A 16,944-nucleotide genomic window follows, 5' to 3' on the forward strand; every position below is an offset into this window, starting at 1 on the left:
ATTAAATATTTATGTCTAAGTTTTTTCTAGTATTAAATTTTGAATAGTAAAGTACCCTAACCTTACTAAACTTTTCAGAACATTCAACAGATTAAAATTTCTTTAATTATGTGGTACCAAACAGCCAAGTAATGAAATGTTTTCTCTTTCGATTTATAATGAAGTCATCTCTAATTACGCTGAGACCAATGGTGGTTTTCTTGTTTACAAACTTAATTTTGAGAGATTCCACATTAGTTAATGAAATCTGCATTTTAAATACTCTTATTATTCTCTTGAGTTTAACATGTTGGTCTTGTATTCTACTCTCTAGTTGTACTACCATACAATTCATTACTTCCTTTTCCTTAGTTCCCTTTCTCAGAGTGCTTAAATTCTATGTGGTGTTGACCTCACTACCACTTAACTGTCCTTCTACAGTTTGCTTTCTGAAAATGAATATACTCTGTTCAGATTACTACTTTATATTATCTTTCTTATATCTATGTTGATTTATAATTGTTGTCTGTTTCTATCATATGTTCTTGTGTTATTTCCCTCCTTGTGAGTGAAACTGAGGCTACTTTTATACTTGCATAGTTTGACATTTAGAAAAAAATGCTCTGAATGAATGCATATGTGTCATGAGTGCATGAATTTGAAAATTTCTAAAGCAGTCTTAAATTTAACTGGGATTTTTTCCCAAAAGTAATTAGAGTTCTCCGGGTAAATGTACCCATTTTCTTTTGTAATTTTAGGGGAAAAAAAAAAAAAAAACGATTTTTAAACATTTTTTTCCTATGTAGACCCTGAAGTAATAGAACCCAGTAGAACCTGAAGAACCTACTATAAGTACCTGAGAAGAGACCCCTGGCCATAGACATGAACAGAAGTGTCATTAAATGATTTCTAAATTTTTTTCTTTTGTTTCCATAGCATGTGACATTGGATACAAAAGTCTGACACTTAAAAAAATCCAACTTACAAAAACTGTACTACCAAACTTATTTCTAATAGCTCTCATATATACTGCAAGGATTCTTGTTCCAGCACTGAGGATTTTTTTCCTTTATGATTTTAATGATTTATATAAAATCACAAAAATAAATGAACTTAAATCATAAATAACTCACAAGTTAAAAGTTACAAAATAAAATTTCTCAAACTCCATGTTATATAAAAGTAAGAGCCATAAGCCAAGTAATTTGGTCTTATCTATTAAGATATGGGCAGACCTCTGACTGATTATTCTGTGTCTAGTTCTGAAGCCACTTGCCAGTGCATTCTGAGAGGACCAAGGGAAGACTAGCAAACCATGACAGATCAAAATCAGAAGGAAATGGAGCTGATATCTACTTTTTTTCATCTTTTTAGCTTTTTGACTGTGATTTGTAGAGGAATGTTTGGTTTGATAATAGAACCAACTGAATGAGACCTTATGTCTATATGGCTGCAGTTGTCGATAAGAGAGTGCCTGTACCTTTATCCAAATGTATGAGAACAAGCTATCTTGACTGAGGGCAGCAAACCAGGAAATTCCCACAGCCCGACCTGTTAGTGAGACATGTAATAGCACCACGAATGATGTTTCCATTGCCCAACAATAGGTGAACACCCCACTGGACGAAAAACTGTCATCACTAAGTAATATATGTAGAGTATGTTCGATGAAATTTGAATGAAAAGTATCTGATTGTGCTTTTCTGATTATTCTAAATTTCAAAGCATAGTTATTTCACCAGGGAAAGGGGAAAAAAATGAAAAAAAAAAAACAAGATCAAATTACTCAATAACTTAAATAACAGGAGGACATGCCAAGCAGAACTAGGCCTGAATAACTCAGCTCAGATATCAAGTTCATTCTTCTTATATTCAGTTCCTAACTTAGAAAAGAGTCATGTACCATAAGTTCATTTGGCCTACATTATCCTATAATAACAGTATTTATGGTGGTGATTAGGTTTACAGGATTGGTACTGATGCCCACTTTATACAATAAAACATATGCTTAAAGTTTATATATTTACAGAAAATGTTTTTCGTTTTTCACAATAAAATTATATAAGAAATGCTTTAAAATATTTCTTCATAGGTCAGTGCTTGAAGAAAAGTACACTTCAATTAGATGAATCAGAAAATGGCAAGTTTTTTTGCAGGTTTTTAAGTGAATTCATGGGCGTTTTCAAGTTCTTTAAAGATTAACAACATTCATATAATTTAGGCCTAATTTTATTTTAAAACTGTTAACTTTTCTCTTTCTTAGATATGGATCATGTTCCTTAGACCCACACTTGCTTCACCATACAATAGATTTAAAGAGTAGGAGAGAGGGATGATTTTTTTTTTTTTTCCCTGAAGAAACTGAGGATGCAATGAGAGATATACAAGAAGAAGGAAAATGGTCAAAGTGGTATATTTACAAACAAGGGAAAATTATCTAAGATGGAATTATCTCTATCATCATAAAAATGAAAATTTAAGAACTTCATTGCAGATTCAGATCTTCTCAAGCAAAGAAGTAGATTCTGAGGAACAGATGATGAGTTAAGAAAAGCATTTACAAAGGGACAGGGCCAGGATAGGCTGGAAGCATTCACCAGTGCAGACAAAGGAAGAAAATGGAAACATGGAAACAAGGACCTCAACCAGAGAAAAAGTGCTCGAGTATAGGAAATCAAATCAGAGGTGGTTTCAAACCTAGCCAGGTTGACAAACTAGCTCAGAACAGAAACAATACTCAATTATTGAGTTGTAATTAAGTGCTAAATATTGTGCCAATTTCTTCACATGAGTTATTGCATTCGTGTCTTACAAGAACCTGAATGTAGATATTATGATCCTGAGGATCTGTAGGGTAATATTATTATCCCAGTATTATAGATGAGAAAACTTGACATATGGAGGTTAAATAATTTGTCTAAGATTATTCAGAGGGTAAATGAGATTAGAGATTTAGACCTGGGAATTTTGATATTGGGGCACTCATGTTTTATGCAATCATCCCAAAAAAGGATTAAATGGTCTAAACCCAGGACAAGAGAGTTTAGATGCAATACTATCTAGGTCCTAGATTGGATTCTGCTGGGATTTACTTGCTGCTTCTGCTGTCATTGATAACCTCTATTTCCAACTGTTTCGACTTTCCAAATCCCTCAAAGGTACCAGGTAACATGTATCAAAGCAGATAGTTCCCTATCCTAGCCACTAGGTGGTGGTTAGTACTATCAACTTAATAGTATTTTCTAATATGAATAAGGTAAAAAAAAAAGACAAAAGGTTTGCAGTTTTGGTGGTCAACGTAGGCATTCATTTCATATCAAGGTAGTGAGATATTGCTAGTAGTGAGATAGGTAATTATTTTTAAAAAGAAAAAAGTGTAGAAGGAATAGATTCTCTCATTCTCTAAGAGTTTGTGTGCCAGACACTGAGATAGACACTGGAAACACAGTTATAACACCTAACCAAGGTTACGTATCAATGTAGTAATTGGCTAGATACAGATATGTACCAGATAAGAAAATGAAGAGAAATACCTCAAAATGAGGTACATGTGTATGTGCATGTATGTGCGTGTGTGTGCCCATGCGTGAGTGCACATGCTCACTTACATGCACAGTCAAGAAAAGAATACACAAAGTTTAGGTATAAAGATACCAAGACCTAGATAAACACTTTTCTAACAAGGCTGCAGGATGAAGTAATTTCTATAGAACAAAGTAGGGCTGTATCAAAGATACCCATATTATCAGAATATGAATTATAGTTTATTTTTAATGATGATGACTCAAATTATAATCAATTATTCCTGACTACCCCATTACTATTGAACTATATGTGTTTGAGGATTTTTGTCTGTCAATCTTTATTTAAATACCTACTTCTTCATTTTATATGAATTAAAGACATCAAACTTGAAATTCTGGTCAGATGACATAACCAGCATTACTATATCCATTTAATAAAAATAGAATACAGCAAATTATATGAATATGAAATGAATTAATTTTTGTGATATATATCAAATACATCAACACTGAAAACAATTTAGAATTTCAAACTTGAATAAGCTTGATTTTCCCATTTGTCATTTTGAGTTTCGAAAAGCCTACATTTGGGAAGTTTGAGTTTTATGAAATCAGATACAATTTGTGTCCCTGTCATGCCAGTTAGTGTTAAGATTGGTGTCATATTTGTGGCTTAAGTAAATGCCAAAGTTGATATTGTCATCATGTCGGCCAAAGTGAGAAGTCTCTGAGATGGCTCTAGGTCCAATAGCATCAGAATGAACCCATGCATGGTTAACCCACCTGCCAGAGGTCCACAAGGAGTAGTTAGAGTGAGACTTAGCCTGTCTTAATGCTTGGAAGCCCTAATTCTGATTTCCCTAATATCTGAATAGTTGGGCTGTACCCGTGATGATAAAGTTATTTACACTATTTACCTAGACGTGGGCCTTCTTGCAAGATACTCTAAAAGAATGACACTAAATCCTATTTTGTAACATAGAGCATTTAATTTCACATAAAACCATGTAGAGCAAGAAAAATAGAAGTTCTCTTAATAGCTAATTTAAACTATCTACTGAAAACAAGAAATTTTCAGTTTCACTCTACCTTATCAATGTATACGTCTATAATCTTCCTGAGAAAGCTCGAGTGTAAGTTTCTCACTAGAAAACACACTACAGCAAAAGCAGGATCTCTCATCAATTTATACCATAAAGGACAGTCATAACCACACAGAATGAAGAAATACCTACTTATGTTCATGAAAATTAACCTATCACTCTGAAGGTTACTCAGAATTTATTTTAAACTTTAGACTTTATTCAGTTCTATAATTTTAACATGTTTATGATTAAGAAAAAAATATGTAATTTTAAATCTAAAAGAGTTAATAGAGCAACTCAATGATATTTTGATTGTGCCAAGGTAGACTCAGAATTTAGTAGAGAATATGAAAGGGTATAAGTTATTAGCATAATAAAAATAATGAAATTTTACATTTCTGTCAGCAGAATGAATGCATGAGAAGATGGAGTCTTAGTAATATGGATATTTCTTTCTCTTAATGTGCTAAAGGTGGGTAGAGACCAAAACATTTTAAGAAATGTCTAATACAATTTTATGTTATCATTACTATCCTTACTTTCCTACCATTACTACCAAATTGCCAGTAAAAATGTGAAGTGTTTCTTAACTTCATGGTGTTTTGAAAAAATCTTTGGGTCAGCAGAGAGAGAAAAATTATAACTCCTGAACAAAAGTAGAAGTATACCTCAGAGAAAATGTAGGCTAAAAAAACACTTCTTTGTTCAGGGAGAAGATGACTTTTTTTAAAAAAAAATTTAGACTTGGAAGAAAAAAGAAACTTGTATTTGTGATGCTAATTTGCATTATTTATGAGTTCCTAGATAAGAAATTAATGAAATAAATTGCCTGGAACCAGAGATACTCTCAAATTAACTAGCAGAAGTAACTAAGAGGAAACTTTCACACCCCTGGCCACATGTGATTACCACAGAGAAAATAATTTCTTCTATAGATGAGTTCACAATAAAAAGTTAGCAACAAAAAAAAAAAAAAAAAACCAAGAATAAAAAAAAAAACAACAAAACTAAAAAACTAAAAACTTAAAAAAATAAAAGGTAAAAAATAAAAAAGGAAGGGGCCTAAAATTAACAAAACAAAAAAAAAAAAAACTGAAAGGTATAACATGTTAAAAAAAATAAGAAGCTTTTAAAAATAACCAAATAAAACCCTTAGGAAAAATAATTTAATTGTTATTATTATTTTTTAAAGACAAATTGAAGGTAGCTTAGGTGCAGTTAAAAGGAGAATTCCTGAACTAAATATAGACCTGAGAAATTACACAGAATGCAGGACACAGATAGTAAAAGATTAAAACATGGAAAATAGATTAAAATATTTAAGGAATAGAGTGAGAAGATCCAATATTTGTTATGGAATGTGATAGAACTAACATATGAAGGGACTTTCTCAAAAGTGACAAAAGTCATAAACACTTTTGTATTAAAAAACAAGCAGGAGAACAAACAAGCTTGAGTCCCAAGCAGGATTTATAAGAATAAAACCATACCTGTAAACATTGTAATGAACTACAAAAATCACCAGAGCTTACAATGAAATTTTAAAAGCAATCAAAGATAAAAAATGTATTGTCCACAGAATACAACTGGCCTTCTCAAGAGAGGAAAAAGACCAAATATAATAGAATGGATTGTTTTCCTTAACAATTCCTATGTTGAAGTCTTCACACTCTTAGTGCTTCTGACTGTGACTTATTTAAAAATAAGGTAAATGCAGATGTAATTAGTTAAGTAAGTATGAAGTCATACTAGAGTAAAGTGGTGTCCTTACAAAAACGTGAAATTTAGAGACAGATAAACATTGAAGGGTGATGGCGTGAAAAGACATAGGGAGAAGATGGTCATCTATACACCAAGAAGAGATGTTGAAAACAAATCCTTTTCTCACAGCTCTTGGAAGGAATCAATCCTGTTGACACTTTGATTTTGCAATCTGGCCTCCACAACCGTGTGACAATAAATTTTTATTGTTTAAACCACCCCAGTTTGTGGTATATTGTTACAAACACCAGCCAAAGTGAACTAATATGCCAAACAATAACCCGATGGCTTCAGAACACGGAGAAAAAATAACTTTGCCTTAAAATGATATACTAAATTCTTATTCACATACGATGACAACAGAAAGATAATGAAAAAACAAGAATAATTTTTAGTTCAGAGATTCTTAGAAAAATTTCTGGAAATATGTATCTCAGGAGGAAGAAAACTAAAGTTAGAAAGAATTGGAAGTATACATGGTATGCAGTTGGGTTTCCAAATGTAAATTTAAGCAAACATTAGTTCAATAAAATCAAGATTATAATGATTATTTTTTGAAGATATCATATAAGGTATCAAGGAAAGGCATGTAATAAAATATAAAATAAAAATAGCTTATATGTCTGGAAAAGAAGGATTAAAATTGAAGCATAAAAGATTTCTATATTGTTTAGGAGGGATGCAGAAGGGAAAAACAAACAAACAAAAAACCTCGAGAAAGAGAAGACACAACAATAGAAAGAGATTAAATATGAGTTTATGAAACTCATATTTAGGAGAAATGTTGAGAAAAATATCAGAGGTAAATTTGGACAAAACGAAGAGATGATAGAAATAAGAAACCAAACACAATTAAGTGGAAATTAGAGAAATAGTAAGGAAAAAAAAAAAGACTAGAGAAAGCATAAATTAGGTGCAAAGAGATCCAACATATGCATAATTGAAATGACTAAAGAATAAAACAAGAGAACACATATGTAGATATATAATTATAATTTCTCTTAAAAAAAGCCACTCAACTCTATTTATTGAAGGGCCACCATGTTTGCCAGAGAAAAGTGTTCCAGAAAGATTGACACTGAGATATACTCTAATAAAATTTAAATTTTAGATATGAAGAAAAAAACCCATGTGAGCAGTCAGAGAACTAGATAAAGTCACTCATAATGTGCGTATTTAAGTGCAGAAGGAGGTGGATGCTGTTCTGAATTCCAGTTCTGCTGTGGCAGTGTGAATTCCCTGCACTTCATCCCTTTAGCTCATAGGAAGTATAAACTGGCCAAAATGCAAAAACAAACACAACAGACAAACCCCTAAGATTTCTGAAAAGTAAAGAAAAGCAGGCGGTTTGTGGAAAGTCAAAACCTGGAAACGTGGCTGACATAAGAGAGGAGGTAGTATTTTTCTTTTTTTTCTTTGTTGTGGCTTTGACCAAGTCGAACCTCAGTCATTAGCAGTGCTGCAATGACAGGTAACACTTTAAAGGAAATAGTGACATCTTTCTGGCTAAAGCAGTGGTTCTCAACCAGGGCATTATTCCCCGCAGGAGACATTTAGTAATGTCTGGAGACATCTTTGGGATTACAGCTAGGAGTGAAGGCTTGAGATGGTAAACATCCTACAATGCAAAGACAGCTCCCCATGACAAAGAATTATTTGGCTCAAAATATCAATAGTGCAGAGCCTGGGCAAGCCACAGACAGAGGGAGGCTCATAGAGGAAAGAGAGGCAGAGAAGGAAAGCCCTTAACTCAGAAAATGAACCTATTCAAGTTTACAGTGTATGATATCGCAAAATGATCACACCCATATAACTATCGCCATGGCAAGAAGTAGGCTATTACTAGTGTCCTAGAAGCCTCCTGTGTGGGAGAAATAACTTTAAGAAAACCATTTCATTATAGAACACTTGCTTTAGCAATTAGAAATGATCGATTCAAGTTCAATCTTGTTTTTTTATATCTTCACCTACTTTGTTCTCTCCTGTATTATTCTGAAGTAAAATCTAAACATATCATTTCTACAATTCCATATATCAGTACATATCTCTAAAAAAAATTCATAAAAATAATTGCAATAATATTAAAATTACTTAAGCATTAACTATAATTCCTGATATTCGTAAAATATCTAATGAATGTCTTAGAAATACCATGGAATTTTTAGTGTTTTTGTTTGAATTAGATATAAATATGTCTTTAAGTCTTTTTAAATCTATGTTTTCCCCATCTTTTTTTTTTTTTTCTGTGCAATTTACTTGTTGAAGAAATGGATCCTCTAGGGTTTATTAGTCTGGAGTTTGCTGATTATGTCTTTGTTGTGTAGTTTTTCATGTTCCTCTGTCCTCTGTATTCCCTGTAAATTGCCCTTTGGATTTAGAAGCTTGATTAGATTCAGATTCAATTTATTGAATTATTTTTGGGGGTAAGACCTGATGGAGGTGCATATTATTTCTTTTTCACTCCATTCATTAGAGGTTACAAAATTGTGATTTTTCAAATATCATGTTTTACTATCTAGAATATTTATATAAAAAGAAAGTTTGCTTTTTATTATCTTTCCTTGTTTGATGTCTGCATCTTTAAAACCATTGTTTCATATATTTTATCCAGGTTTTTTGTTGTGTCAGGTGGCAGTCTGGTCCATTGCTATCATGTCATCTTGGACAGAATCAGAAGTCACTTTACTATGTATCAATAAAACTTCATAATTTTTCCTGTACAGATCTTACACATATATTTTGTTAAATTTATTCCTGGAGATAAATTGATTAATACAGAAACATATAAACTCTTTTAAAATTTTTTCATGAGTTTATTTGGGTCAAACTGATGACATATGTTTGGGAGCAAAATTTCAAATGCTCAGCAGAAACCTATAAGCTCTTGTACTAAATATTCAATCATGCACTTATCTAGCAATATTGATTGGATTTGACTACCACCAAGTTTTATTCTAGATATTCTCCTGAATAGAAATTTGTCAGTAATCTCTGCTCCCAATGAGCTAATGGATAACAACAACAACGACAACAACAAACACACACATAAATACACACGAACATACTCATCAAAGTGATGGTAGTTTAAAGGATATTTTGGCGATTCTCTTGAGAAATAAAGAAGGCTTTTGGAAGATGTATCATTTGAGCTAATATCTGCTATTTAGATAGAATTTTGGCATAAAACATTGAGAGTAAATGCTCTCCAAGAAGAAAGAACAGCAGAATCAAAGGCACCAAGCTGTGAAAATTTTAAATTCTCAAAAAAGGCAATAAGTCTTCCAATTTGGCTAGAATGTTGAGTTATTAATTGAAAAAAACTTGGAAAGGAAGGTAAGAAAAGTCATTTAGTAGCAGATTCTGGGAAGCCTTGACTGTAAAACTCATTTTGGGCTTCATTCTGTGGACAATAGAGACTTATTAAAAAAAATCTGAGTAGAACAATAAAATCCTCAGAGATCAATTCTGGATAGAATAGTCTGGCGTCTGTGTGTGAAACCAAAATTCAGTCTGTTGGTACTGAAGAGAACAGGTAAGGTATTAACATTCTACTCAGACTTCATTAAAAGTCACCCAAATATATAACAACGAATTTGAATAAATTCTAGGATGGACTTAGATGTATATAGATTAATGAAAAATAATTATTAGGCTACTAGATTAAAAATTATCTAAATTACACAATATTGTATATTGTTATAATTGCTCTTTTTTATTATTAGCTATGTTGTTAATCTCTCATTGTATATAATTTATAAACTTTATCATAGGTATGTATATACAGAAAAAAAACAATATATAGGGTTTGTACTATCTGTAGTTTCAGGTATCCACTGGGAATCGTAGAAAGTAGCCCCTGCGGATAGAGGGGATTACTGTATCTAACTCTACTTTCAGCCCAGTAACTATTCAACCAACTTTGCTTTGCCTTCATTCACATTGCCAAAGTCATAATGACCTACTAATTTGAAAATCTAGCATCACTTTTCAATTATTTTATGTCATTTCCGATCCCACTCGACACTGTTAAAAACTCTTGCCTTTTCAAAGCACTCTCCTTTGGTTTTCTATTTTATACAAACTCTGTCAAGTTTGGTTGTACAATTTCCACTTCTAGCAAAATATAAATATCAAATTAGAAAGTACAGAATAGACTCCTTATAAGCATGATCTTATTTCATATTTATAATAGCCATGCGAAACAGGACTAACTCACTTACAGACCAGGAAATCTAGGCCCAGAGATTTAGTAACTTGTCCAACTCCGCACATATAGAACAGGGCAAACTGGAATTCAAACTTGAGTCTCTCTGATACCAAAATCCAACCTCTTCACTGATCTGACACCATTCAGCTATTTTTAATCACTAGGTGCAATGTATTGAATGTTTATGCTCTCCCTCCTTCCAAATTTATATGTTGAAATCTTAACACCCAAGGTGATGGTATTAAAGTGGAGCCTTTGGGAAGTGATTACATCATGAGAGCAGAGCTTTCATGAATGATTGGTACCCTTAATTTTCTTAATTCTGTGGTTTTCTCTGTTCTGAAATAAAGTATATTAAAGCCAATTTAACGTTTCTTTGTTTATGGGATCTCTTTTATAAATATAAAACTGTGGAGGAGTGATGTTCTTTAAAATTCTTGAGGGATATTTCCCCCTATGCTAAAAAGCTTTCAACTGCTATGTTTTAGGGCTCATATCCTAAAATGTATAGTTTTATTGTTTCCTTCATTAGTACTGTCTGTTTTGGTATTTATAGTTTGCTAGAAGTGGGAAGTGCACTTCTAGCAAACTATAAATACCAAATCAGATAGTACTAATGTATGTGATAGTGACTAAAAAATTTTTTTTTCTAACAGAAGGACTGTGATCCTCTTAAAGAGTTGAGTGCATCTATTTTGGATACCGAAAGGCTTCTTTTTATTCTTCTGCATTTATGATCACCTTCTAACATACTTAAAGTTCTGGATAAGTAACTAGCTATCAGTAAAATAATAACATTTCAAACTTTTTTGAGTTTAGTTAAAGATTAATATTATTCTCAGAGTTTTCTTAGAGAACAAAAGTATCGTGATCCCTCTGATAAATGAATTATCCAACAGAGTAAAATATTGTCATTCTACAAGGAACAGAGAATTTGCAATTACGAGTTTCTTTCTTTTCTGATGAGATACCACATAATTGCTTTTGACAAGCAAATGTCTGAGCACAATAGAAGGAAATTACGAATTGTATGATACCCAGCTTTAGTTTAAATAGAAGAGCTTAAGGATAGTAAGGAAGCTATTTCACAGTATATGTTGATGTCCAGATATAATGAAAAATTATTCTCTATGTACCAACTCTTTTTATTATTATATAGATTTACTTAACAGAGCTTTTGAATAAGTGATTTTCTATTTGATGATTTACCATTATGAAACACTTATTTCAATTACTGAAAGAAGAGAAATAGTTTTTTTCTTATCATATTTTAAGCAAATCGCTACCAAAATAATCTCAAAAAAATGTTATTGGTAATTTGAATCAATTTATCACTTGTGCATTTAAGCATATATTTATTAACATAATTTTATAAGAATTTGGAAGAGTTTAAATAAAATCAATTCTAGTTACCAACAAAAGATCTTTCTCCTTATTGATATGCATGAAATTATATTCAACACCAAATTGAGTTCCTAGATTGGGCCAAACAACAAGCTAGTAAAACAGCCTAACAAAAGATAGTAGGCAGGATATACGAAATATTGTGGAAGGCAGTGGAAGGAAAGATTAATTCTGTTTAGGAAGACTGAGTATTCTCACTGAGAAATGGTATTCAACGAGAATCTTGAAAGGTTAGAAGAATTTTAAATTGTAGATATTAGAATAAATATTATTCCAGTAAAAAACATAAAAACAAAAATAGAACACATAATGGAGATTTTAGCAAAAAACTCCAAAAGGTACAGGTAAACTTTTCTATGGACAATTGGAATTTGGAGTATGATAGTAACTTAATCTTGAGTACATACAGTGGCAAAGAATGTGCTTTATAAACACGATAATATTTAATTCTCATTTTGACCTTTTGATTTAGGCACTACCATTAGCTTTCATTTACTGGGGAGGAAGCTCATCCTAGAGGGGTTAAGCAACATCCCTGAGTCACACAGCTAGTTAGTGGCAGAGTTTGGAATGAACTCAGTTTTGCTTAAGTTTAGAGACAGCACCAATTCTTTCCTACATGTTTGGAGATACACTGGAGAAATTGAAAAATCTGAATTGAGGGCATATTCTCAGGCTAGTTGTACCCTTATTACAATAAACTATTTTCTTCATTATATTTATTCTCACAATGTTCTCGTGAGCTGGGATTGAAGGGAAAATGAAATACAGAGAAGTTATGATGTAGAGGCAGTGGCAAGGCAAAAATATCCTAAGGCATTCTTGACAAGAATATATTGCTAGGCAACAAAAGAGTTGCTATTTGCCTTTTGTCAAGAAACTAACATGTTTGAATCACCACATTAGTATCCTTCATATTGGTAATCAATGTTAAATATTTCTTGAATAATCTGAAGAGTAGGAGACATGCTATTTGTTTTGCCAGAATCTCTTCCTTGAAGAAACCGTTCTTACCCCACTCTTGTGGTCCTGGAGGAAATATTAATATCAGTGCTATAATTTTATTCTTCTCCTAGAGAGTCCCACAACCTGGACTGAATGAAACAGAGTACTGTACTTAATGATTGGTCCAGAAGAGGCATGTGGTCCTAATAGAACAGTATTTCTGCTATCATGTCTGCTTACCAGGAAAAACAAAAACAAAAAACTGCTTACACTAAGATGGATCATCTCAGAGAATGTGAGTCTTGGGCTGCTGGTGGACACCTTGCTGAACACTTGGATTGACCTGAATCTGCATTCATTGACATGAATCTGACATGAGGCTAAGTCAAAATGAGTTGCTGAAAGGTAGAGACAGAGAAAGGGCCTGGGTGATACTGTCTAAACTCCTGAATTGAATTGTTCATTTATTCAAAAAGTATTTATTGGGCACCTACATTACTCTAGACACTCTTCTGAGCTCTAATGATACAGAAATGAACACGACAGAAACATTTCCTGCTCTTAAGAAAAAAAGAGACGGACACTAATACATACATACATACATACGTACATACATACATACATATATACAAAGTCAAGTGGTTGTAAGAACATAGAAAAATATAAAAGAGTGGAAGAGTTTTTTTTTTTTTTTAAAGATGACCAAGGAAAGCAATACTGCAAAGGAGAAATTAGAGCAGAAATTACAAAGAAGTGAGGAAGGAAGTCATTTAGATGCCTAGGGAAGAGATCTTGGCAGAGTAAACAGCAACATCTATAGCCCTGAGATGGAGCAAGGTGTCCTATATGGTTGGAGCAGAATGAGTGAAAGGAGATAGTGGAGATAGAAAGAGAAGATGACAGACTGTTGGAGGGCTTGTAGGCTAATTATATTATTCTGAATGACATAGAAAATATCTAGAGTATTTGGACAAAGATAATCTGAATATTTAAGCTGAATATTTTGAAAGACAAAACAAAAATCATTTGCTGCCTGGTATCTAGGCAGACAAGCAAAGAAAATGTTTTAAGCTAGAGTGAATGATCCATCATGACAAATGTGCTGATGGGTGACATAAAATAAAGCCTAAAATTTGATTATTGGTTTACAATGTGAAGGTCAACTATGGCCTTGATAGAGTGATATATGTAGAATAATAAAGATGAATGCTCATGAGAGATTGAAAGAGAAGCCTGAAGACAGTTGCATCTTTGGATTTTCTAGTTGAGAAAAAAAAAAATTTTTAATAAAGTGATTTTAAATTGAGTTTTGGTCTTGTGATAGCAAAAGAAGCCCAATTAATTTTTTAAAAAAGGCATCAGGCTGATTTTCAGTGTAACAGTTACAAACAATGATATGCTATGCTCATAGGAAAAATATTTACAGGATTACAATTACAACATACATAAAACTCTGCTCACAGAAAGAAATTGTTTTTTCATCAAAATTCCTTGTCCTGGTTATTAGAACCCTTTTCAAGAACTATGTAATTGGCTATATGAACAATTTTTCCCAAATATAGATCTTGTTAATGCTATATTATAAACCTCTCAAATTCTTCACAATCTTTTCTGTGTTTAGTTCAGTAATATCATGTGATTTAGCTTCTGCAATTTTGTGTGTAGTAAGCTAACCATTTAATTGAAAATATGCATAACTTTGGTTTTTGCTATTTTATATTTCACAGCAATTTCCCTGTTAACATCGTCAAGAAAGTTGCTATGGAAACTGAAGTATAGCATACCATATTATACATATAGATTTGACATTTTGCTCTATAAACTTTCTAGTGAAAGTTTTGTGCATATGTTCAGTTTTATATTACTCTGTATTTCAATGTCTTAATTTTCTTTTCAATAAAAGCAAAAGTTATTTGATATGCTAACACTACACTGTCACACAGAGGGAATTTCTTTAAGCTTTTAAAAATACTTTGGCAGTATGGTTATGGAAAATAGAGTATATAGGAAAAAACAGCTAAAGCAAATCATACTCTAGAACATACTTTCACATATCTGGAATTTAGAAAAAGGACCTTTGAATATTCAAAATTCATAATTATCCAGAAAATATTTGGATTATTAAGAAGATCATGTCATTCAGAAAGGGATTGCAGTATAGCTGAACAGGCAAGATAATCTTTAACCTTTAAGTTTTTATTAAAAACACTATATAGTAATATATAAAAATCCAGTTAACAATCTTTGATATTTCATTTTAAAAAAAGAAGCAGGTGAACAGAGTAAACAAATTAAATTTATAGAACACTTGTTTAAAATTTTTTAATTGGATACATTAAGTTGTTTCACCCAAGGTATTTATTGATCACCAGTTGAGCTGTTAACGGATTAGGTGTTAACATTGCACTTTTCAGCACAAGTCAAAACTGATGTGTTACAGTAATTTCAACCAGTTTTAGGTCTTTTAAGAAGATGAGAAACTTAAGCTGAGAAGTTGGTCTGGATTGGATTACTCCAGTTATAAAATATACCACATCGACTATTAATTGTATTGTTTGTGCAGTATATTTAAAATGAGCAATATTATAATTTTGTTTCAAAAATATTAAATCACAATTATTTAAATACTAACTCCTGATTTTAAGAAAAAAAAAATCTATCCCATTACACTGCAGCTACATTTTAATTTAAACAGCTTTATGCCTTAGTTTATTTTTCCTAAGTTGTTTCATATTTATTTTTTATTTTTGCTAAAGACTCAATTTCTGCTCTTTAGGGCAGAAACATTATCTTCTATGCAACCATATGACACACAGAGGGAAATAAGCCATACTTTCAACACTATATTAAAAATCTCCTTGTAACCATTATGTGGTAGGCAAAATTCTAAGATGGCCTCCAAATTCTCTCCTGTTGGTGTGTACAACCTGTATGACCCCTTTACCTGGAGAGTAGTCAGGACTTGTGAATACGATAGACCCTCAATCCTTCAGTTAAGTTGTGCTGTGTAAGACTCTGCTGTAAAAGAGACTGGAGGGAGAGTCTCTGGCTGGCTTTAAAAAAGCTGTTGTATGGTGAGAGGGCCACATGGCTGGAACCTGAGGGTTACCACTGGAAGCTGAGAGCAGTCCCTAAGGACCTCAGTCCTTCAGCTGCAAGAAACTGAATTCTGCCAACTACCTGAATGAGCTTAGAAAAAGATCCTGAGCCCCAGATGGCAACATAGCCTAGCCAATATCTTGTTTGCATCCATGTTAAACCTTGAGCAGAGAACCCAGCTACAATGTGCCTAGACTTCTGACCTACAGATACTGGGAGACAATAAGTGGATGTTGTTTTATGGCATTAAATTTATGGTAATTTGTTATGCAGCAATAGAAAACTAACATGATCTGACTTCCTTTTCCATATTCCTTTCACTTCTCTTCTGCCTTATATTACACAACAGTAGCAGAAGACCTTACACGAGTCATTTCAAAATGAACTATCAAAGATAGTAATTGTAATGGAAACATGGCAAACGGAAGCTGACTTCTGGTGTGTTAAGGCAACATTCTGTTAAGAGCTGCTTACCTGTGCCACTTCTACGTTTGTACTTGTGTGTTTTTTTAGTTCAGACATATGTCTTTAAAAATTCCTGAAAGAGGTCCTCATTCCTAAGAATTTGTAATAAAAATAAAACATTCTTTATAAATGACTGATTTTATGAAATGAACTGTTTGCCATTAATTAAACAACTCCTCAATGTATTCGAATATTTTCTTGACTATGTTTTATCATGTTCATTATTGAAATTGAGATGCAGGGCCTTAAATTGATGTCAAAAGAATCTTGCTCCCCGAAGGCAGAGGCCTGAGTTGTTTCGTAACTGTCATTCCCTACACATGTGCAAACTTAGCCTTGTAGGTATTTTATGTTTATACAATTGTCAGTTCATTTGGGTTATTTGCATCAGGATCACATAAACCATTGCTTTACAAATGAAATATATATCCTTAATTGTTGCCTAAAATGTCTTCATAAAGTTAGTGTTATGAAG

This window comes from Pteropus vampyrus, unplaced genomic scaffold (assembly GCF_000151845.1).
Source record: "Pteropus vampyrus isolate Shadow unplaced genomic scaffold, Pvam_2.0 Scaffold43, whole genome shotgun sequence".
In the NCBI taxonomy this organism is placed as follows: domain Eukaryota; kingdom Metazoa; phylum Chordata; class Mammalia; order Chiroptera; family Pteropodidae; genus Pteropus; species Pteropus vampyrus.